Raw genomic sequence first — 22,610 nt, 5'->3', positions numbered from 1 at the left:
GTTTGATGAACAAGGCTGCCAGAGCCCATGCAGATGGTAGCCGTGGAAGAGGCACCAAATGAACCATTTTGGAAAAATGGTCGGTGATCACCCAGATAATGGTGCAACTACGAGACTTGGGTAAGCCCACCACAAAGTCCATCCCGACCATCTCCCAGGGCCTGTCCGCCACCGGATGGGAGGGCTAGCGAAGTGTGACTTTATGGAGACAAATGCCTTGGAGACCTCCTCAGACCACAATTTGGGATTTGCCCCCTTCTTGGTGAGAGCAACCAAGGGAGCTACCAAAGTTGAGAAGTGCGGAATGAACTGGCGATAATAATTTATGAACCCCATAAACCGCTGCACCTCTTTAAGAGAATGGGGTTCTTGCCAGTCCATCACTGCCTGTAGTTTCGCAGGATCCATAGCCAATCCCTGGGCGGAGATGATATAGCTGAGGAAAGGTAAGGACTCCTGCTCAAACATACACTTCTCCAACTTGGCATAGAGGGAGTTTGCCCATAAGAGGTCGAAGACTTTGCAAACATCTCTCCGGTGGGAGTCAATATCTGGAGAGTAGATGAGAATATCATCCAGATAGACTACGACCGAGGTGGAATGCATATCCCGGAAGATGTCGTTCACAAAGTCTTGGAAAACGGCTGTGGCATTACAGAGCCCGAAGGGCATCACCAGATATTCATAGTGCCCTGCCCATCCCTGGTGTTAAAAGCGGTCTTCCATTCGTCCCTCTCACGGATGTGAATCAGGTTGTAAGCAGCCCGCAGATCTAGTTTAGTAAACACCCTTGCTCCCTGAAGCCTATCAAAGAGCTCAGATATACTTATTCTTAACGGTGATGACGTTAAGACCCCTGTAGTCTATGCATGGACGCAGTTCTCCATTCTTCTTCTGCACGAAGAAAAACCCAGCCCCTGCAGGTGACACTGACTTCCTGATGAACTCTCTTGCCAGATTCTCTTGAATGTACTGAGACATTGCCTCCGTCTCCGGGAGAGATAACGGATAAACTCGACCCCGGGGAGGCACAGCACCAGGCAAGAGATCAATAGGACAGTCATAAGGGTGATGGAGCGGAAGGGTCTCCGCCGCCTTTTTGGAGAACACGTCTGCATAAGACCAATATTGCTTGGGGAAAGAGGATAGATCTGCGGGTACCTCTGTAGTAGCAACCTGAACGCACTCCCTCTGGCACCTACCCCCACAAGATTCACCCCATCCCAGAATTCTGCCTGAGGACCACTCGATATGAGGAGAGTGGTACCGTGGTCAAGGTATCCCCAACAGAATCTTATCAATTCCCTCAGGAATGACGAGTAGAGATATAATCTCCTGATGGGATGGCGACATGGACAGAGTAAAAGGGATGGTCTGGTGTGTTATCTGTGAGGGCAGTGTCGACCCATTCACCACTCGTACTGTTACTGGTTGAGCTAGCATAACCAGCGGTATTGCGTGCCGTTGGGCGAAGGTAGAAGACATAAAATTGCCCTCTTCCCCAGAATCCACGCAGAGCTCTACCGAGTGGGAGGATGAGCCTATAATAATTGTCCCCTTAAAGGACAATTTGGAGGCAAACGTCGCCGTGTCTAGTGTACCTCCACCTACTACCACTAGACGCTGACTTTTCCTCGACCGCTGGGAACATCTGGTGGCAAGACGTCCTGACTGCTGGCAAACATGACAGACCTGGAGTGCACAAGCGGTCCGGGACTTAGAGCCCGCTCGTGACACTTCCAAGGCCTCATGTGACTCAGGAACCTTGTTGTGAATTCCGCTCTTGGGCTCACTCCGGTGGTTGTAAGCGGCACTTTTGTGAGTTCTGCTCTTGGGCTCTCTCCGGTGGTTTTAAGTGGAATGGCTGCTCCTTGGATTTAGCAGTCTGCAGCTGCTTCCACTAATTGTCTTTCTGCTCAGCTTTTATGCCCGGCTCTTCCCTTCAGCCAGTGCCACTTGTCAATTGTTCCTGGTTGGATTCACATCTCTGCTTGGATTTCCCTGATATCCTGACCAGTTCTGCAAAGATAAGTCATTGCTTTGCTCATTTCTGTCCACATGCTGTGGACTTAATTTTTCTGCGCATGCTATGTTTTGTTCAGCTTGTCAGTATGGATTAATTCTGTTAGCTGGAAGCTCTGGGAAGCAGATTTACCCTCCACACCTTTAGTCAGGTGTGGAGATTTTTGTAAACTCTGTGTGGATTTTTGTAGTTTTTAATACTGACCGCACAGTATCCTGTCCTATCTATCTAGCTAGTATGGCCTCCTATGCTAAAATCTGATTTCATTTCTGCGTATGTTATTTTCCCCTCCTCGCACCGTCAATATTTGTGCGGGGCTATCTTTCCTTTGGGGATTTTCTCGGAGGCAAGATAGGTTTCCCGTTTCTGTCTTTAGGGGAAGTTAGATCATAGGCTGTGCCGAGGGGTCTAGGGAGTGTCAGGTACCCCCCACGGCTATTTCTAGTTGCGCTGCTAGGTTCAGGGTTTGCGGTCAGTACAGATACCACCTCCTTCAGAGCTCGTCCCATGTTGCTCCTAAACCACCAGTTCATAACAAACCTGGACCGGAGATTCCAGAGGTTTGGCGAAGGTGGGAGCCAGCCAAAACCTCTGCCTACACTGGGCTCGCTCTAACCTCCGCTCGTTAAAACGGAGGTCAATTCGAGTAGAGACAGTTATTAACTCCTCCAGTGTGGCAGGAATCTCCCTAGTGGCCAGAGCGTCCTTAACGTGGTCAGCCAGGCCCCTCCAAAATATGGGGATAAGGGCTTTATCCAACCACTCCAGCTCGGAAGCTAAAGTACAGAAGCGGACGGAAAAATGGCTGACCAAGGACTCACCCTGAGTTAATGCCAGTAGTTGGAGTGCTGTGTCATGGGTGACTTGGGGTCCTAAAAATACCTTTTTCAGAGTGCTCAGGAACAGCGGAGCACTCTGCACCACATGATCACCACGCTCCCACAGCGGCGTAGCCCACTCCAACGCCCTGTCTGACAAGAGAGACACAATAAATCCCACCTTAGCCCGTTCTGTAGGAAAACGTGCAGCCAGGAGCTCGAGGTGAATAGAGCACTGACTCACAAATCCCCTACATGATTTGCTATCTCCAGAAAAATTTTCTGACAGCGGGAGGCGAGATAATGTCGGAACAGTGGACAAGGTGGCAGTGGACAAGGTTGCTGCAGCCACGCTAGCAGCCTGTACAGCAAATGCGGTAACATCCACAGCTGAGGTTGAGCTCTCGAGAGCCGCCAACCTACCCTCCAGCTGATGGACATACCGCAAAGATTGCTGAATGTCCGCCATTTACTAGCCAGACCCTGGCGCTAGTATTCTGTTAGGGCTAGCATAACGCACCGAGTAAATAGAGATGTTTTTATTGATATTGGTGCGTTCGCAGCCCGGGGTCCACCGTGCAGGAGTACCTGCTGCTAGCAAACGGTGGAACTATATGGCGGTATAGACTAACTCAGTTAATTCACCGAGTAGCCGTGAAAGGCTACAGAGGCACAGGCTAACTGCCCAAACAAAGAGCAGTCAGTGGTCACGCATGTACACAAAACTCCTCGCCAGAGGAGCCAGCATTCTAGGGGCTTTTTTCAGCCGGGTCCGTGAACACACTCACATGTGACCACACTGGCGCAAAGCACATAACAATAGACAATACTAGCGCATGGCCGTGCGGCCATGCGGGCCTTAAATAGTTGCAGCACGTTTAGGACCTTTCAAAGAAGGACCAATGGAGTTGCTGCAGTATCTGAGCATGTGACCCTAGATTTCCACTGAGAGATCTTGCCCTGGGCATGCTCAGAGTGCAAAGCAAGATTTAGTCCTAGCACCTACAAGGACCTTAGCTGCAGTATCTGATCATGTGACCCTCGATCTCCACTGAGAGATCTTACTCTGGGCATGCTCAGAACGTGAAAAGCAGGACTTAGCCCCAGAAGCGTCTACTCGCCGCTGCCCAGCACTGACTTCAATGGCAGAAGCAGGAAATGCAGCAGTAACTCTTTGTACAGAGTGGGACTGAGCAAGACGCTGGGATCGATGTCTCCGCTGAGCCGGCTCCACTGCGGCAGGAGAAGAATGGGAGACCTCAGCTGAGATGGCCCGATATTCCCTGTGCAGAGGCAGGAACTCGACCCCTAACATTTGTGGCCTTTTTTTAATGCTAAATAGTGCTGTACATATTTAGAGTAACAAATAGTACAAAACGTGGTCCACTGGCCTACAATGCCCAAACTTGGTGCACGCAGATATATGAGGGCTGTCACGGAAGTACCACACTGGCAAATATGTGGCCTTTTTATAGTTTTATGCTAAATAGTGCTGTATATGTAATTAGAGTATCAGATAGCAAAAAAAAGTGGTACACAGGCCTAGAGTGCCCAAACTTAGAGCACGCAGATATATGAGGTCTGTCACGGAAATACCAGACTGGCAAATATGTGGCCTTTTTATATTTTTTTAAGCTAAATAGTGCTGTATATAATTAGAGTAACAGACAGCAAAAAAGTGGTCCACCAGCCTACAATGCCCAAACTTGGAGCACACAGATATATGAGGACTGTCGCGGAAATACCACACTAGCAAATATGTGGCCTTTTTATATATTTTTAAGCTAAATAGTGCTGTATATAATTAGAGTAACAGACAGCAAAAAAAGTGAAACACCGGCCTACAATGCACAAATTTGGAGCACTCAGATAAATGAGGACTGTCACGGAAATATCACACTGGCAAATATGGGGCCTTTTTATATGTTTTTATGCAAGATAGTGCTGTATATGATTAGAGAAGCAGACAGCAAAAAAAGTGGTACACCGGCCTACAATGCCCAAACTTGGAGCACACAGATATATGAGGACTGTCGCGGAAATATCACACTGGCAAATATGTGGCCTTTTTATAGTTTTTTAAGCTAAATAGTGCTGTATATAATTAGAGTAACAGACAGCAAAAAAAGCGGTCCACCGGCCTAAAATGCCTAAACTTGGAAAACGCAGATATATGAGGGCTGTCACGAAAATACCAAACTGGCAAACATGTGGTCTGTTTATATTTATTATGCTATAAATAGTGCTGTATATAATTAGAGTAACAGACAGCAAAAAAAGTGGTCCACTAACATACAATGCCCAAATTTGGAGCACGCAAGATAGGAGGGCTGTCACAGAAATATCGTACAGGCAAATATGTGGCTTTTTTATATTTTTTTATGCTAAATAGTGCTGTATATAATTAGAGTAACAGACAGCAAAAAAAGTGGAACACCGACCTACAATGCACAAACTTGGAGCACTCAGAAAAATGAGGACTGTCACGGAAATATCACACTGGCAAATATGGGGCCTTTTTATATGTTTTTATGCAAGATAGTGCTCTATACATATAATTAGAGAAGCAGATAGCAAAAACAGTCGTACACCAGCCTACAATGCCCAAACTTGGAGCACGCAGATATATGAGGGCTGTCTCGGAAATAGCACACTGACAAATATGTGGCTTTTTTATATTTTTTTATGCTAGATAGCGCTGTATATATTAAGTGTAGGGTTGAGCGAAATGGATCGGACAATTTCAAAAATCACCGACTTTTGGCAAAGTCGGGATTCGTGAAACCCGACCCGATCCTAGAGTGGGATCAAGCATGAGGTCGGCAATCTTCGCGCCAAAGTCGCGTTTCGTATGACGCTTTCAGCACCATTTCTCATCCAATGAAGGAGGACGCAGAGTGTGGGCAGCGTGATGACATAGGTCTCGGTCCCCACCATCTTAGAGAAGGGCATTACAGTGATTGGCTTGCTTTCTGCGGCGTCACAGGTGCTATAAAGGGGCATGCATGCCGACCGCCATCTTACTTCTGCCGATCTTAGCATAGGGAGAGGTTTCTGCAGCTTCATCAGAAGAAGGGATATAGTTAGGGAGCAAAAATTAACCCCCGAAACTGCTTTTGTTTGCAGGGACAGTGGAGTTTTTTTTGTGCATCAGCTCTGTAGCTTATTAGGCTGCAATATAAGGCTCCCTGATAGCTGCATTGCTGTTTGTACGCCGCTGTGCAAAACCAACTGCTTTTTTAAAAGCAAAAATCCTGTTGCTCCTTTCTGTACAGTTCTCTTGTTTCTTTGTCTTTTGTGTGCAGCAGTCCTTTTTATTGCTGCCATGCTTGTCCTTTGATCATTGTAGGGAGATTGAAATTGTACTATAGCCCTTGTATTTTTTGATATATCTGCCAGCCACGTTGTGCCACTTACATTGTGTAGTGTAATACACATGGCCTGTTTTTTTGCTGCAGTCTCCACCCCGAAAAAGTGAGATTTAAATTGACAACAGTTTTCTATACATCAGTTCTGTTGGTCGTATATATCTGCCAACCACGTTGTGCCACTTACATTGTGTAATGTAACACACAGGGCCTGTTTTTTGCTGCAGTCTCCACCCCAAAAAAGTGAGATTTAAATTGCCAACAAGTTTCTATACCTCAGTTCTGTTGGTCGTATATCTGCCAGCCACGTTGTGCCACTTACATTGTGTAGTGTTATACACAGGGCCTGGTTTTTTCCACAGTCTCCCTCCGGGGGGGGGGGGGGGGGGGGGGGCAAAAAAAAGTGAGATTTAAAATGCCAACAAGCTTCTATTTGTCAGTTCTGTTTGTCGTATATCTGCCAACCACATTGTGCCGCTTACATTGTATAGTGTAATACACAGGGCCTGTTTTTTTCCGCAGTCTCCCCCCCAAAAAGTGAGATTTAAATTGCCACCAAGTGGATCTACGTCAGTTCTGTTAGTTTGTCGTATATCTTCCAGCCACGTTCTGCCACTTCAAACAGTCAGTAGAAAGGTGCACCTCACAACAGATGCATGGACCAGTAGGCATGGCCAGGGACGTTACGTGTCCATCACGGTGCACTGGGTTAATGTGGTGGATGCAGGGTCCACAGTGGACAGCCATAGTGGGACAGTTCTGCCTAGCCCATGGTCTAGGAAACAGTTGGCAGTAGGCGTTCGACACACCTCCTCCTCCTCCAAAAGCGAAAGCTCGTCCACAGTGCGCAGTCGCCCGACCACTCCATCCGCAGCTGCCAGTATTGCACACGAGGTGTCACATTATGGAACAGCTAGTGGTAAGCGTCATCAGAAGTGTTTGGGTGACAACAGACACACCGCGGAAGTACTGGCCGAGTACTTGCAGCAAGAAACTCAGTCATGGCTGGGCAGTGTACATCTTGAGGCAGGCAAGTTAGTCAGTGATAACGGAAGGAATTTTATGGCTGCCATAGCCATTTCAGAACTGAAACACATACCTTGCCTGGCTCACACCTTGAACCTGGTGGTGCAGTGCTTCCTGAAAAATTTTCTGGGGTTACCAGCCCTGCTCCTGAAGGTGCGAAGACTTTGCTCGCACATTCGCCGGTCGCCCGTACACTCCAGCCGTTTGCTGAACCATCAGCGATCGCTGAAGCTTCCCCAGCACTGCCTAATAATCGACGTTGCAACAAGGTGGAACTCCACACTGCACTTGCTTCAGAGGCTGTGCGAACTGAGGCATGCTGTAATGTATTTGTGGGAGGATACACATATACGGGCAGGCAGTTGGATGGCAGACATGGAGTTGACTGGTGTGCAGTGGTCGAAGCTTCAAGACCTCTGTCAAGTCCTTCAGTGTTTTGAAGAATGCACACGGCTGGTAAGTGCAGACGACGCCATCATAAGCATGAGCATCCTACTAATGCGTCTGCTGATGCAAAGTTTAACGCACATTAAGGAGCAGGCGTCTGCGGCCGAGGAGGAGGGAAGCCTTGATGACAGTCAGCCATTGTCTGCTAAGGGAACTCTCCTGGATGAGGTGGTGGACGAAGAGGAGGAGGAGGAGGATGATGGGGATGAATATTTATGGGAGGAGGATGCTTCTCAGGGGCAATAGAAACTGGTGGCATTGCAAGGTCAGGTACAGGGATTTTGTGGGAGACAATTGATGTTGATTCGCTGATCGGGTGGACAGATTACTGGAAGGGGCTGGTGAGGACCCAGCGGTCATGGTGCACATTGGCACAAATGACAAAGTTAGAGGTAGGTGGAAGGTCCTTAAAGATGATTTCAGGGAATTAGGCCACAAGCTGAAAGCAAGGACCTCCAACGTGGTATTTTCCGAAATACTGCCTGTACCACGTGCCACGCCAGAGAGGCAAAGGGAGATTAAGGAGGTTAATAAGTGGCTCAAGAATTGGTGTAGGAAGGAGAGGTTTGGGTTCTTGCAGAACTGGGCCGACTTCTCAGTTGGCTACAGGCTCTACGCTAGGGACGGGCTGCATCACAATGGGGAAGGTGCAGCTGTGCTGGGGGAGAAAATGGCTAGAAGGTTGGAGGAGTGTTTAAACTAGGAATTGGGGGGAGGGTATTCATTTTATAGGAGGGGAAGATAGTGCAGATAAAGACCTGGGCACAAATAAGGAAGTTGGGGGTGGCGGTGGCATGGGGGTGGGGTTAGAACTGTTAATCATTTAAGAAATAGAGGTACAAAGAGGAACATCAAGTGCATGTATACTAATGCCTGAGGAGGTGGTGATGGCGAACTCAGTCGAGGGGTTCAAGAGAGGCCTGGATGTCTTCCTGGAGCAGAACAATATTGTATCATACAATTAGGTTCTGTAGAAGGACGTAGATCTGGGGATTTATTATGATGGAATATAGGCTGAACTGGATGGACAAATGTCTTTTTTCGGCCTTACTAACTATGTTACTATGTTACTATGTTACTATGTAATGCCAGAAGCCTCGCCAACAAAATGGACGAATTAGAACTAATGTTATTGAAGCATAATTATGACATGGTGGGGATATCTGAAACATGGCTGGATGAGAGCCATGACTGGGCTGTTAACTTGCAAGGCTATAGCCTGTTCAGAAATGACCGTACAGATAAGCGAGGGGGTGGGGTGTGTCTATATGTAAAATCGTCCTTAAAACCCACCCTGCATGATAATATAGGTGAATTTAATGAAAATGTAGAATCCCTGTGGGTGGAGGTAAGGGGAGGAGGAAAAAATAATAAATTACTGATAGGGGTTTGTTATAAATCTCCAAAAATAATGGAAGCAATGGAGAATATCCTCGTAAGGCAAATAGAAGAAGCTGCGACTCAAGGAGAAGTCATTATTATGGGGGACTTCAACTGCCCTGAAATACATAGTAACATAGTAACATAGTTAGTAAGGCCGAAAAAAGACATTTGTCCATCCAGTTCAGCCTATATTCCATCATAATAAATACCCAGATCTACGTCCTTCTACAGAACCTAATAATTGTATGATACAATATTGTTCTGCTCCAGGAAGACATCCAGGCCTCTCTTGAACCCCTCGACTGAGTTCGCCATCACCACCTCCTCAGGCAAGCAATTCCAGATTCTCACTGCCCTAACAGTAAAGAATCCTCTTCTATGTTGGTGGAAAAACCTTCTCTCCTCCAGACGCAAAGAATGCCCCCTTGTGCCCGTCACCTTCCTTGGTATAAACAGATCCTCAGCGAGATATTTGTATTGTCCCCTTATATACTTATACATGGTTATTAGATCGCCCCTCAGTCGTCTTTTTTCTAGACTAAATAATCCTAATTTCGCTAATCTATCTGGGTATTGTAGTTCTCCCATCCCCTTTATTAATTTTGTTGCCCTCCTTTGTACTCTCTCTAGTTCCATTATATCCTTCCTGAGCACCGGTGCCCAAAACTGGACACAGTACTCCATGTGCGGTCTAACTAGGGATTTGTACAGAGGCAGTATAATGCTCTCATCATGTGTATCCAGACCTCTTTTAATGCACCCCATGATCCTGTTTGCCTTGGCAGCTGCTGCCTGGCACTGGCTGCTCCAGGTAAGTTTATCATTAACTAGGATCCCCAAGTCCTTCTCCCTGTCAGATTTACCCAGTGGTTTCCCGTTCAGTGTGTAATGGTGATATTGATTCCCTCTTCCCATGTGTATAACCTTACATTTATCATTGTTAAACCTCATCTGCCACCTTTCAGCCCAAGTTTCCAACTTATCCAGATCCATCTGTAGCAGAATACTATCTTCTCTTGTATTAACTGCTTTACATAGTTTTGTATCATCTGCAAATATCGATATTTTACTGTGTAAACCTTCTACCAGATCATTAATGAATATGTTGAAGAGAACAGGTCCCAATACTGACCCCTGCAGTACCCCACTGGTCACAGCGACCCAGTTAGAGACTATACCATTTATAACCACCCTCTGCTTTCTATCACTAAGCCAGTTACTAACCCATTTACACACATTTTCCCCCAGACCAAGCATTCTCATTTTCTGTACCAACCTCTTGTGCGGCACGGTATCAAACGCTTTGGAAAAATCGAGATATACCACGTCCAATGACTCACCGTGGTCCAGCCTATAGCTTACCTCTTCATAAAAACTGATTAGATTGGTTTGACAGGAGCGATTTCTCATAAACCCATGCTGATATGGAGTTAAACAGTTATTCTCATTGAGATAATCCAGAATAACATCCCTCAGAAACCCTTCAAATATTTTACCAACAATAGAGGTTAGACTTACTGGCCTATAATTTCCAGGTTCACTTTTAGAGCCCTTTTTGAATATTGGCACCACATTTGCTATGCGCCAGTCCTGCGGAACAGACCCTGTCGCTATAGAGTCACTAAAAATAAGAAATAATGGTTTATCTATTACATTACTTAGTTCTCTTAGTACTCGTGGGTGTATGCCATCCGGACCCGGAGATTTATCTATTTTAATCTTATTTAGCCGGTTTCGCACCTCTTCTTGGGTTAGATTGGTGACCCTTAATATAGGGTTTTCATTGTTTCTTGGGATTTCACCTAGCATTTCATTTTCCACCGTGAATACCGTGGAGAAGAAGGTGTTTAATATGTTAGCTTTTTCCTCGTCATCTACAACCATTCTTTCCTCACTATTTTTTAAGGGGCCTACATTTTCAGTTTTTATTCTTTTACTATTGATATAGTTGAAGAACAGTTTGGGATTAGTTTTACTCTCCTTAGCAATGTGCTTCTCTGTTTCCTTTTTGGCAGCTTTAATTAGTTTTTTAGATAAAGTATTTTTCTCCCTATAGTTTTTTAGAGCTTCAATGGTGCCATCCTGCTTTAGTAGTGCAAATGCTTTCTTTTTACTGTTAATTGCCTGTCTTACTTCTTTGTTTAGCCACATTGGGTTTTTCCTATTTCTAGTCCTTTTATTCCCACAAGGTATAAACCGCTTACACTGCCTATTTAGGATGTTCTTAAACATTTCCCATTTATTATCTGTATTCTCATTTCTGAGGATATTGTCCCAGTCTACCAGATTAAGGGCATCTCTAAGCTGTTCAAACTTTGCCTTCCTAAAGTTCAATGTTTTTGTGACTCCCTGACAAGTCCCCCTAGTGAAAGACAGGTGAAACTGCACAATATTGTGGTCGCTATTTCCTAAATGCCCAACCACCTGCAGATTTGTTATTCTGTCAGGTCTATTAGATAGTATTAGGTCTAAAAGTGCTGCTCCTCTGGTTGGATTCTGCACCAATTGTGAAAGATAATTTTTCTTGGTTATTAGCAGAAACCTGTTGCCTTTATGGGTTTCACAGGTTTCTGTTTCCCAGTTAATATCCGGGTAGTTAAAGTCCCCCATAACCAGGACCTCATTATGGGTTGCAGCTTCATCTATCTGCTTTAGAAGTAGACTTTCCATGGTTTCTGTTATATTTGGGGGTTTGTAACAGACCCCAATGAGAATTTTGTTACCATTTTTCCCTCCATGAATTTCGACCCATATGGACTCGACATCCTCATTCCCTTCGCTAATATCCTCCCTTAAAGTGGACTTTAGACAAGACTTTACATAGAGACAAACCCCTCCTCCTCTCCGATTTTTACGATCCTTTCTAAACAGACTGTAACCCTGTAAGTTAACTGCCCAGTCATAGCTTTCATCTAACCATGTCTCGGTTATTCCCACTATGTCAAAGTTACCTGTAGATATTTCTGCTTCTAGTTCTTCCATCTTGTTTGTCAGGCTTCTGGCGTTTGCGAGCATGCAGTTTAGAGGATTTTGTTTTGTTCCAATCTCCTCACTGTGGATTGTTTTAGAAATGTTCTTACCTCCCTTCTGAGTATGTTTTCCTGGGTCGTCTTTGTTCGAGTCTAATGTTTTTCTTCCCGTCCCCTCTTCTTCTAGTTTAACGCCCTCCTGATGAGTGTAGCGAGTCTTCTGGCGAATGTGTGTTTCCCAGGTTTGTTGAGGTGTAGTCCGTCTCTGGCGAGATTGGGGAACAAAAACCTGCAGTTCCAGCAAAGGTAATCGGTTTTTGACAACTATGAGAGACAATTACCTTTCACTAGGGTTGAGCGACTTTTAGTTTTTTAGGGTCGAGTCGGGTTTCGCGAAACCCGACTATCTCAAAAGTCGAGTCGAGTGGAATCGGCCGATTATCGCGAAAAGTCGGGGATCGACCGAAACACGAAACCCAATGCAAGTCAATGGGGGAGCATAGTCGGCAGTGAGTGGAGGCCAGGAAAACATGTACAGTGCCCATTTTAATGGCAAAAAACATACATTCTTGTTACTGAAGCTTGTCAATCTAAATTTACCTTATAATAATAATAAGGCATTGGTTATTGGGGGTCATTTGACTAAAGTTGTGGGGGGTAGGGCTGGTTCAAGTATTTAGTGGGCCCAGGAAATCTGGACCACGTCACGGCAGTGGAGCAGGGAGAGGTAAGTATTTCAACTTTGCAAGTGCTATGATCCTGAGCAAGCAGGCGGGGCCCACTCGTTGGCATTGGCACTGGCACAGGGCCCCTCAAAGTACGGCGGTGTGTTTGCACGGCGGGGGCGCCTCCAACCGGCAGCGATACTTTTGCGTACTATGAGGGACCCTGTGCCAGTGATGTCGCCAACGAGTATTCCTCCCCCCACCTGATGAAGGAACCTGCACTTTCATCTGCACCTTCCTGTTTGTCCCCGTGTAAGGTGGTATGGTATGCGGGAAGGGGATCCTGACTTTCAGCAGGGTCACAATCTTGCTGTGTAGCGTGCATGGGGAATGTTGCGTTATGGGTCAATGTACCAGCAGACTCATCTATCACTGGCTGGGCAATGGGCAGGATGAGGAGGAAACACAGATATAGGCCCAAAGAATAAAGTGGGCTAAATGCAGTTCAAAATTGGTAACAGGACTAATCAGGGGGCATTGCTTTGTTCAGTGGAGGACAACTGTAATGAGAGGCTGACACAGAGAGTAGGCCCAAATCAGTAAGTAGTCTAAATGCAGTTCAAAATTGGCAACAGTAGTAAACAGGCGGCACAGCTTTGTTCAGTGGAGGAGAACAGCAAGGAGCGGCAGACACCGATAGTAGACCCGAAACCATCTAGTAGGCCAAATGCAGTTGTTCCATTTAACAACTATTTAACAAGAGCCTGAAGATAGAAGCTCAGGAAAGGCAACCAGGAGAACAACTTGGAGCGGCAGACACTGTTAGTAGGCCCCAACCAAACTAGTAGGCCCACTGCAGTTTTAAAATTCCGATAAGCTGAAAACCTGATAATTGCAGGTCATTTTTTTAAAGAGGACAGCTGTATTGAGTGGCGCAGCCAGACACTACAAGTAGGCTTTACGCCACAAAGTTGGCTCGTCGCAGGTTTAAAACAGGTTACATGGGTACACGGTCTGCATTGCTGTGCTCAGTGGAGGACAATTGGAAGGAGGGACCGCAGAAAGACTTAGTAGGCCTAAAATAACAAAATAGGCTCTATGCAGCTTCGATTATGTGGCAACCTGGAGAACACCTTGGAGCGGCAGACACCGTCTCTACAACCCAGACCCAACTTGTAGGCCTAATGCAGTGTTGTTTCAACAACTACTTAACGAGAGCTAGAAGATAGAAGCTATGGAGAGGCAACCTGGAGAACACCTTGGAGCGGCAGACACAGTCTCTACAACCCAGACCCAACTTGTAGGCCTAATGCAGTGTTGTTTCAACAACTACTTAACGAGAGCTAGAAGATAGAAGCTATGGAGAGGCAACCTGGAGAACACCTTGGAGCGGCAGACACCGTCTCTACAACCCAGACCCAACTTGTAGGCCTATTGCAGTGTTGTTTCAACAACTACTTAACGAGAGCTAGAAGATAGAAGCTATGGAGAGGCAAGACTCAGTTTGTAGACCACGACAAAACTTGTGGCCCCAATGCAGTTTTATAATTCTGACAAGCTGAAAATTCGCCTTTTTTTTTTTTTTTATAGGAGGACAGCTGTATTAAGTGGCGCAGACAGACACTGCTAGTAGGCCTTACACCACAAAGTAGGCTTACTGCAGGATGACAAAAAGTTACATGGGTACACGGTCGGCATTGGTGTGCTCAGCGGAGGACAAATGGAAGGAGGGACCGCAGACACTTAGTAGGCCTAAAATAAAAAAAAATTAGGCTCAAAGCAGTTTCAATTATCTTGCAGAGGTACACAGGCAGCATTGGTGTGGTCAGCGGAGGACGATTGGAAGGAGTGTCTGACACAGTTAGTACTCCCCAAAAATAAATAGATGTTAATGTCTCGCAAAACAACAAAACCAAAAAACAAAAGGGTGGCATACTTAGGTACAGGGGTGGGCTCCTCTGCTGAGTTTCAAACATAGCAATTTGGCGCTAAGTATTTACTGGTGTCAATATAGGACACTGACCCTGACTATTTGAACTAGCATCATACATGTCAACAAATTGGTATTGTCAGTGCCAGGCATTGAAGGATGTCAGCGCATAGACTAAACATTGGTGGAGCTGTGAGAGATAATTTTGCAAGTGATAGAGCACTGTTTGAGCTGGGGGGGAACTCTCTTGTGGCCGGCGGTACAGGCCCAGGGCCCCTTCATGTTACAACGGTGTGTCTGACGTTGGGTGCGCACCACCACCGCCAGAGACACTTTATTGTACTATGAGGGACCCAGTTGCAGTGCCATCGACCAAAAGCGGGCACACCCACCTCTTCAGACAAATGGCACTCTCACGGGTGCTTGCACCAAGTCGCGCGACCACGGCCCCGTGGGGAGAGTTAGCCCATTTAGGGAGGTGTAAACATGTTGTATGCTGGACAAACAGCTGCTGCAAATTAAGAGATAGGAACAGTCAGTAAGACGAGTCCACAAGCAAGACCTTTTTATAGGAAAGCTAGGTGTCAGCCGGGAAAGGTGGGGCAAAATAATTCGAAATCCATGAGTGGTTCATTTTAATGAAGGTTAGATCATCAACATTTTGGGTAGCCAGACGAGTCCTTTTTTCGGTCAATATTGAACCAGCAGCACTGAATACTCTTTCTGATAGCACACTAGCTGCTCGGCAAGCAAGCTCCTGCAATGCATATTCTGCCAATTCAGGCCAGGCGTCTATTTTGGATGCCCAGTAAACAAATGGGAATGACTGTTGAGGGAGAACATCAATAAGGGATGAAAAATAGTTAGTAACCATGCTGGACAAATGTTGTCTCCTGTCACTCTGAATTGATGCTGCAGTACCTGTCCTGTCTGCGGTCATTGCGAAATCACTCCACAACCTGGTCAGAAAACCCCTATGTCCAACGCCACTTCTGTTTTGGGCAACTGTTGCGCCCCCTGCAGCTCATGTGAGAACCATCACCGGCGCTGTGTGCTGGGAATGCCTGAATCAAACGGTCTACAAGAGTTGCTTGTTTGGTTGCTAATATTTGTTCGAGGTTCTCATGTGGCATGATATTTTGCAATTTGCCTTTATAGCGAGGATCAAGGAAGCAGGCCAACCAGTAATCGTCATCGCTCATCATTTTAATAATGCGTGGGTCCCTTTTGAGGATACGTAAGGCATAATCCGCCATGTGGGCCAAAGTTCCAGTTGTCAAATCTGCGGTTGTGCTGGGTTGAGGGGCAGATTCAGGCAAATCTACATCACTTGTCTCCCTAAAAAAAACAGAACCCGGCCTTGCAACGCCACCAGTTGCTATTGGCCCCGGAGAAGCTTCCTCATTCAAAAAATACTCATCCCCATCATCCCCCTCGTCCTCCTCCTCTTTGCCCGCTACCTCGTCCTGTAGACTGCCCTGACCAGAAAATGGCTGACTGTCATCAAGGCTTTCCTCTTCCTCGGCTGCGGACGCCTGCTCCTTTATGTGCGTCAAACTTTGCATCAGCAGACGCATTAGGGGGATGCTCATGCTTATTATGGCGTTGTCTGCGCTAACCAGCCGTGTGCATTCCTCAAAATACTGAAGGACTTGACACAGGTCTTGTAGCTTCGACCACTGCACACCTGACAACTCCATGTCTGCCATCCAACTGCCTGCCCATGTATGTGTATCCTCCCACAAATACATAACAGCACGCCTCTGTTCGCACAGTCTCTGAAGCATGTGCAGTGTGGAGTTCCACCTTGTTGCAACGTCGATGATTAGGCGATGCTGGGTAAGGTTCAAAGACCGCTGATGGTTCTGCATACGGCTGGAGTGCACGGGCGAACGGCGGATATGCGAGCAAAGTCTGCGCACTTGGAGGAGCAGGTCGGGTAACCCCGGATAACTTTTCAGGAAGCACGGCACCACCAGGTTTAAGGTGTGAGCCAGGCAAGGAATGTGTTTCAGTTGTGAAAGGGCTATGGCAGCCATAAAATTCCTTCCATTATCACTCACTACCTTGCCTGCCTCAAGATGTACAGTGCCCAGCCATGACTGAGTTTCTTTCTGCAAGAACTCGGACAGAACTTCCGTGGTGTGTCTGTTGTCACCCAAACACTTCATTGCCAATACAGCCTGTTGACGCTTGCCACTAGGTGTCCCATAATGGCACACCTCGTGTGCAACAGTGGCAGCTGCGGATGGAGTGTTCGTGCGACTGCGGTCTGTGGACGAGCTCTCGCTTCTGCAGGAGGACGAGGAGGAGGGGGGGCGAACGCCTACAGCCAACTGTTTCCTAGACCGTGGGCTAGGCCTTACTGTCCCAATATTGCTGTCCCCTGTGGACCCTGCATCCACCACATTAACCCAGTGAGCCGTGATGGACACGTAACGTCCCTGGCCATGCCTACTGGTATATGCATCTGTTGTCAGGTGCACCTTTGTACTCACAGATTGCCTGAGTGCATGGACGATGTGGTCTTTTACATGCTAGTGGAGGGCTGGGATGGCTTTTCTCGAAAAGAAGTGTCGACTGGGTAGCTCGTAGCGTGGTTCTGCATAGTCCATGAGGGCTTTGAAAGCTTCGCTTTCAACTAACCAATAGGGCATCATCTCTAATGAGATTAGTCTAGCAATATGGGCGTTGAAACCCTGTGTACGCGGATGCGAGGATGAGTACTTCCTTTTCCTAACGAGAGTCTCATTTAGGGTGAGCTGGACTGGAGAGCTGCAGATCGTGGAACTAGCAGGGGTGCCGGTGGACATGGCAGACAGAGAGGGTTGGAGATGGTATTCTTGCTGGTGCCCTACATGCAGTGTTTCCTACTACGAAAGCATTAAGCTACTTACTGGTAGCGGCGTTTCTCGGAGGCCCATGACAGCACGACAGAGAGAGGGGATCCGCCCATTAGGAACAGGAAACCTACAGATACAAAAGGGCGGTACCTCTCCCTTGTCTCAGTTTGTATTTCAGAGTCTTGAGAGGACTACCGCGGTTAGTGGCACAAAAAATATACACTATATACAAAATTATATACAGATTATATACAGATTCCCAACTATATATTTGGAACTGGTATCATGTGTGAGATATATATATCTATAGGAAGTGCAACCCCCACGTGAATAGGGAGGGAACTAAGGGTGCTGTCATGGGCCTCCGAGAAACGCCGCTACCAGTAAGTAGCTTAATGCTTTACTCGGACTCCCATGACAGCACGACAGAGAGAATTACAGAGATGTAAGGTACCTTAGGGAGGGACTATGGCCTGTAGCACCCTTAACCCGAATGTGAGATCAGAGGAAGCTCCCAAATCCAACCTATAGTGCTTAAAGAAGGTGGACGGGGATGACCATGTGGCCGCCTTACATATCTGGTCGATTGATACTCCAGATTTTTCCGCCCAGGATGTAGACATGGCCCTGGTGGAATGCGCCCTCAGATTCTGCGGAGCTGGACCCCCACCTGCAGTATAAGCCAGAGAGATAGCCTCCCTAATCCACTTTGCTAGTGTGTATTTAGATACCCTGAGTCCTTTTCTAGGATTTTGGAAGGATAAAAATAATGCATCATCTTTCCTCCATGTGTCGGTAACAGAGATGTATTCTAGCAGGCATCTCCTAACGTCTAATGTATGGAGTATCTCTTCCTTAGGGTTAGCAGGATTAGGGAGGAAGGATGGTAAAATTATCTCTTGTGACCTGTGAAACCGTGATGACACTTTAGGCAAATAGGCTGGGTCCGGTCTGATGATTACTCTGGTAGAAACTCTGTATAAGGGGATACCCTGGAGAGAGCTTGTATGTCTCCTACTCTACGGGCAGATGTAATAGCTACCAGAAACGCTGTTTTAAGAGAAAGGGCCTTAATTGAAGCTGATCGTAAAGGTTCAAATGGTTCTTTAGTCAGGGCTGATAGAACTAAGTTGAGATCCCAAGGCATAGACCTATCTTTCTGAATGGGTCTAGATCTACTGGATGCCTTAATGAACCTTGAAATCCAATAATTATTGGCGATGTTACAGGAGAATAGAGCCCCTAGGGCCGAGACCTGTACCTTTAAAGTACTAGTAGATAGACCTAGTTCTAAGCCTTTTTGCAGGAATTCTAATATCTGATTTACAGGAATTCCTTCTTCTAAATTGAACTCAGAAGAGGCCAGAAACTTTCGCCAGGTCCTAGCGTAGATCGTTGTAGTTATTTGTTTCCTACTTTTCATAAGGGTTTCAATCAAACTCGGGGAGAACCCTTTGTCTTTCAGTAACGCCCTTTCAAACTCCATGCCGTTAAATGCAGGTTCTTTATCTGCGGATGACTGATCGGCTCCTGGTAGAGTAAATCCGGAATCTCCGGAAGCACCCAGGGATCCTCCACTGACATGATCCTGAGCCAAGTGAACCAGGCCTTTCTGGGCCAGAATGGGGCGATCACTATAATCCTGGCTCGATCTTCTCTTATTTTCCTGACTACTAAGGGTAATAGGCCTAGTGGAGGGAATGCGTAAGCCAGCTGAAAATCCCAATTGATCAGAAGGGCGTCTACTGCCAGAGGATTCTCCCTGGGATTTAGGGAACAGAATTTTTTTGTCTTCCGGTTGTCCCTGGTAGCAAATAGATCTACCTCTGGATGTCCCCATTTGCGGACAATCTGATCGAATACGCCATTGTTTAGGGACCATTCCCCTTGCCTCAAGGTGTTGCGGCTTAGAAAGTCCGCCTTGGCGTTTTCCTTCCCTCTTATGTGCAGAGCAGATAGGGATAAAAAGTGACTCTCTGCTGTCTGGAACAGACGATCTGCCACTCTCATCAGTGACTCGGAATGAGTTCCACCCTGATGATTTATGTATGCGACCGCCACCTGGTTGTCCGATAGGATCTTGACATGATGACCCTGCAGATATGAGAGGAATTTATTTACTGAAAACTCTACTGCCATTAACTCTTTCTGGTTGGAGGAGGTTGATGTTAGGGAAGGGGGCCACAGCCCCTGAACCGTCATGTCATCTATGTGTGCTCCCCACCCTGCTGGGCTAGCATCAGTTGTTACCACACGTGTTACGTGAGACACCCAGGGAACCCCTGCTGATAAATTCTCACTGTCCAGCCACCACCTAAGGGAAGTGAGCGCTTTTGGACCTAAAGTAACCTGACTCTGCAGGGACCCCTGTAACCTCTTATCATTAACCAGGACCTCGGATTGTAATGGTCTGGTGTGAAATTGGGCCCAACGGACAGCGGGAATGCAAGAAGTTAAGGAACCCAATAGAGACATAGCCCGTCTAAGGGTCATGGATGGTTTGTCAATTGCCTTAGATACTTGTTGCTGGATGTGCACTGTTTTGTCGGGTGGCAGACAACACTGTTGTAACTCTGAGTTTAATGACAAACCTAAGAATCTCTGTATCTTTTGAGGCTGTAAGCGAGATTTCTCATAATTTATGATCCACCCCAGACGCTCCAGTCTGGATGTGGCCGACTCTAGCTGGGACAAGCAATGATCTGCTGAGCTCCCTACTATAAGGAAGTCATCCAAGTAAGGAATGATCAGGATGTCGGACTCTCGCAAGTGTGCCATGACCTCAGCCACTAGTTTCGTGAATACCCTAGGAGCCGCTGATAAGCCAAAGGGAAGAGCCCTAAACTTGAAATGGCGAATGTTACCCTCCATCAACACTGCTACTCTCAAGAATTTCTGGAAATCCTCATGTATTGGAACATGATAGTATGCATCTTTAAGATCTACGACTACCATAAAGCAGTGATCAAACAAAATCTTTATTGCGGAATTAATTGTTTCCATTTTGAAGGACTCATTAACCAGGAATTTATTAAGACACTTTAGATTAATGATCGTTCTAAACGATCCATCTGGTTTTTTGATCAGAAAAAGAGGAGAATAAAATCCCCTTCCTTTTTCTGAAACTGGAACCTCCACCAATACATTCTTGGTGCATAAGTTTATGACTTCAGCCTCTAGGGCTGCTTGCTCCAGGGGGGAGGAACGATAAGGGGTTAATTTGAATTTATCCCGAGGCCAATGATTAAAGTCCAACTTTAGACCTTTAGTAACAATGTCAATGACCCATCTACTGTTTGAAATGTCAAGCCATGCTGCGGAGAATGCTGACAGTCTGCCCCCCACAGGGACTGCTAGTCATTGATCTGGTTTTTTCTGATCCTTTGAGGAACGACGAAACATATATCCCGTACCTCTACCGCGTCTATCTTCCCATCTGAAACTCTCTCTAGTGGGAGAGGACCCTCTTTTCTTTCCACGACCAAATCTTCTTCGACTGAAGGGTCTGCGGTAGGATGCTGAATACAGGCTGGGAAATTTCTTTTTATCATCGCCTGCCTTTTCCAGCAACTCATCCAGTGTTGGACCAAAGAGATACTGTCCTTCACATGGAATGGTGCAGAGCTTAGTTCTGGACTGGATGTCACCTGACCAGCATTTTAACCATAAGGCCCTGCGAGCTGCGTTAGACAGACCTGCCGCTCTGGCCGCCATCCTGACAGAGTCCACAGAAGCATCCGATAGGAAGGCTGCAGCGTTCTGAATTGTCGGAAGCGCTTTGAGAATAGAATCTCTGGATGCCCCATCCTTCAGCTGAGACTCTAACTGGTCTAGCCAGACCATTAATGACCTGGCTGTGCATGTCGTGGCCACTGCTGGTCTGAGGGATCCAGCCGCCATCTCCCAGGTACTTTTTAGAAAGATATCTGCTTTTCTGTCTAGGGGATCTTTGAGGGTCCCCATATCCTCAAAGGGTAATGAGGCTTTCTTTGACGCCTTTGCTACAGCCGCGTCCAACCTTGGAGCTTTATCCCATGTCTCCACCACTGGATCATCAAAGGGATATCTGCGCTTTAAAGCTGGCGGTAAGGCCCCCTTTTTTTCAGGCTTTTTCCATTCTCGGAGTATCAACTCTTTGATCTTCTCATTTACTGGGAAAGATCTATGTTTCTTACGATCTAACCCACTAAACATTAACTCCTGTTTAGAAGGCTGTGATTTGGGTTCCTCTATACCCATCGTGCCTCTAACTGACTTGACCACCTTATCAACCTTATCTAGGGGTAGACAAAATCGTCCAGATTCCTCGTCTGATGAAGAGGAGAAAGGACTAGAGAGATAAGTATCTTCTTCTCTTTCCTCTTCTGACGAATTAGCGTCCAGAGGGTTCCCATGTTTCGGGCCTTCCGCTTGGGATAGGGATCGTAACGACTCCCTTACTTCCAGCCGTATCATTTCTTTTAAATTTGCCGTACTCACGGACTCTTCTGCTACCTGGGGGAGGACAATATAGGTGATAACCACTATCTGACCTAAGGTCACTTCCACCCAACCACTCCTGTAGACCTCACCGTCTGTTGTATACAGGGGGCACATAACTTTTTAGTACAGGAGTCGGGTAAGGGGACTCCACAGAGGGCACACGCCTTATGTTTGGATTTCTCCGTACTTTTCTTCCCCTAGAAAGATAAAGTATAAGGGCCCCGCGTCACAGAGTGAACTTTCACGTAGATCACTTACCCATGCGCCCAATCAAGTACCGAAATCCGAGGGGGTTCTTTTCTAGTCGAAGCTCTGGATCCTTGTTCGGATGAGCTCTTTCGACTGGGTTGGTCACCTCTATCCTTCTTGGGCTTCTGACGCATCTCGTCTGACAGCTGCTGCTGCTGCTCACCACCACTCTCCATGACGGAATACAACCAAAAGCAAGGTACTGACCATGTGACCTGCTTATATCCCCCTTGGATCCGGTCAGCAGATAGGTCAGCGCTAACCCTATTGGCCCTGGACACCGCAAGGAGGGCAGAGGGCTATCTGGGTGAACCGGCATTCAGATGCAATGGGCGCCGCCATCTTGGAATGCCCGCGCATGCACAGACGCCCGGCGACCCGGAAGCGACAACCAAACTCCGCCCCCA

The sequence above is a fragment of the Ranitomeya imitator genome, chromosome 1 (genome assembly GCF_032444005.1).
Source record: "Ranitomeya imitator isolate aRanImi1 chromosome 1, aRanImi1.pri, whole genome shotgun sequence".
Lineage (NCBI taxonomy): Eukaryota > Metazoa > Chordata > Amphibia > Anura > Dendrobatidae > Ranitomeya > Ranitomeya imitator.
Note: the sequence above shows the minus strand (reverse complement) of the source record.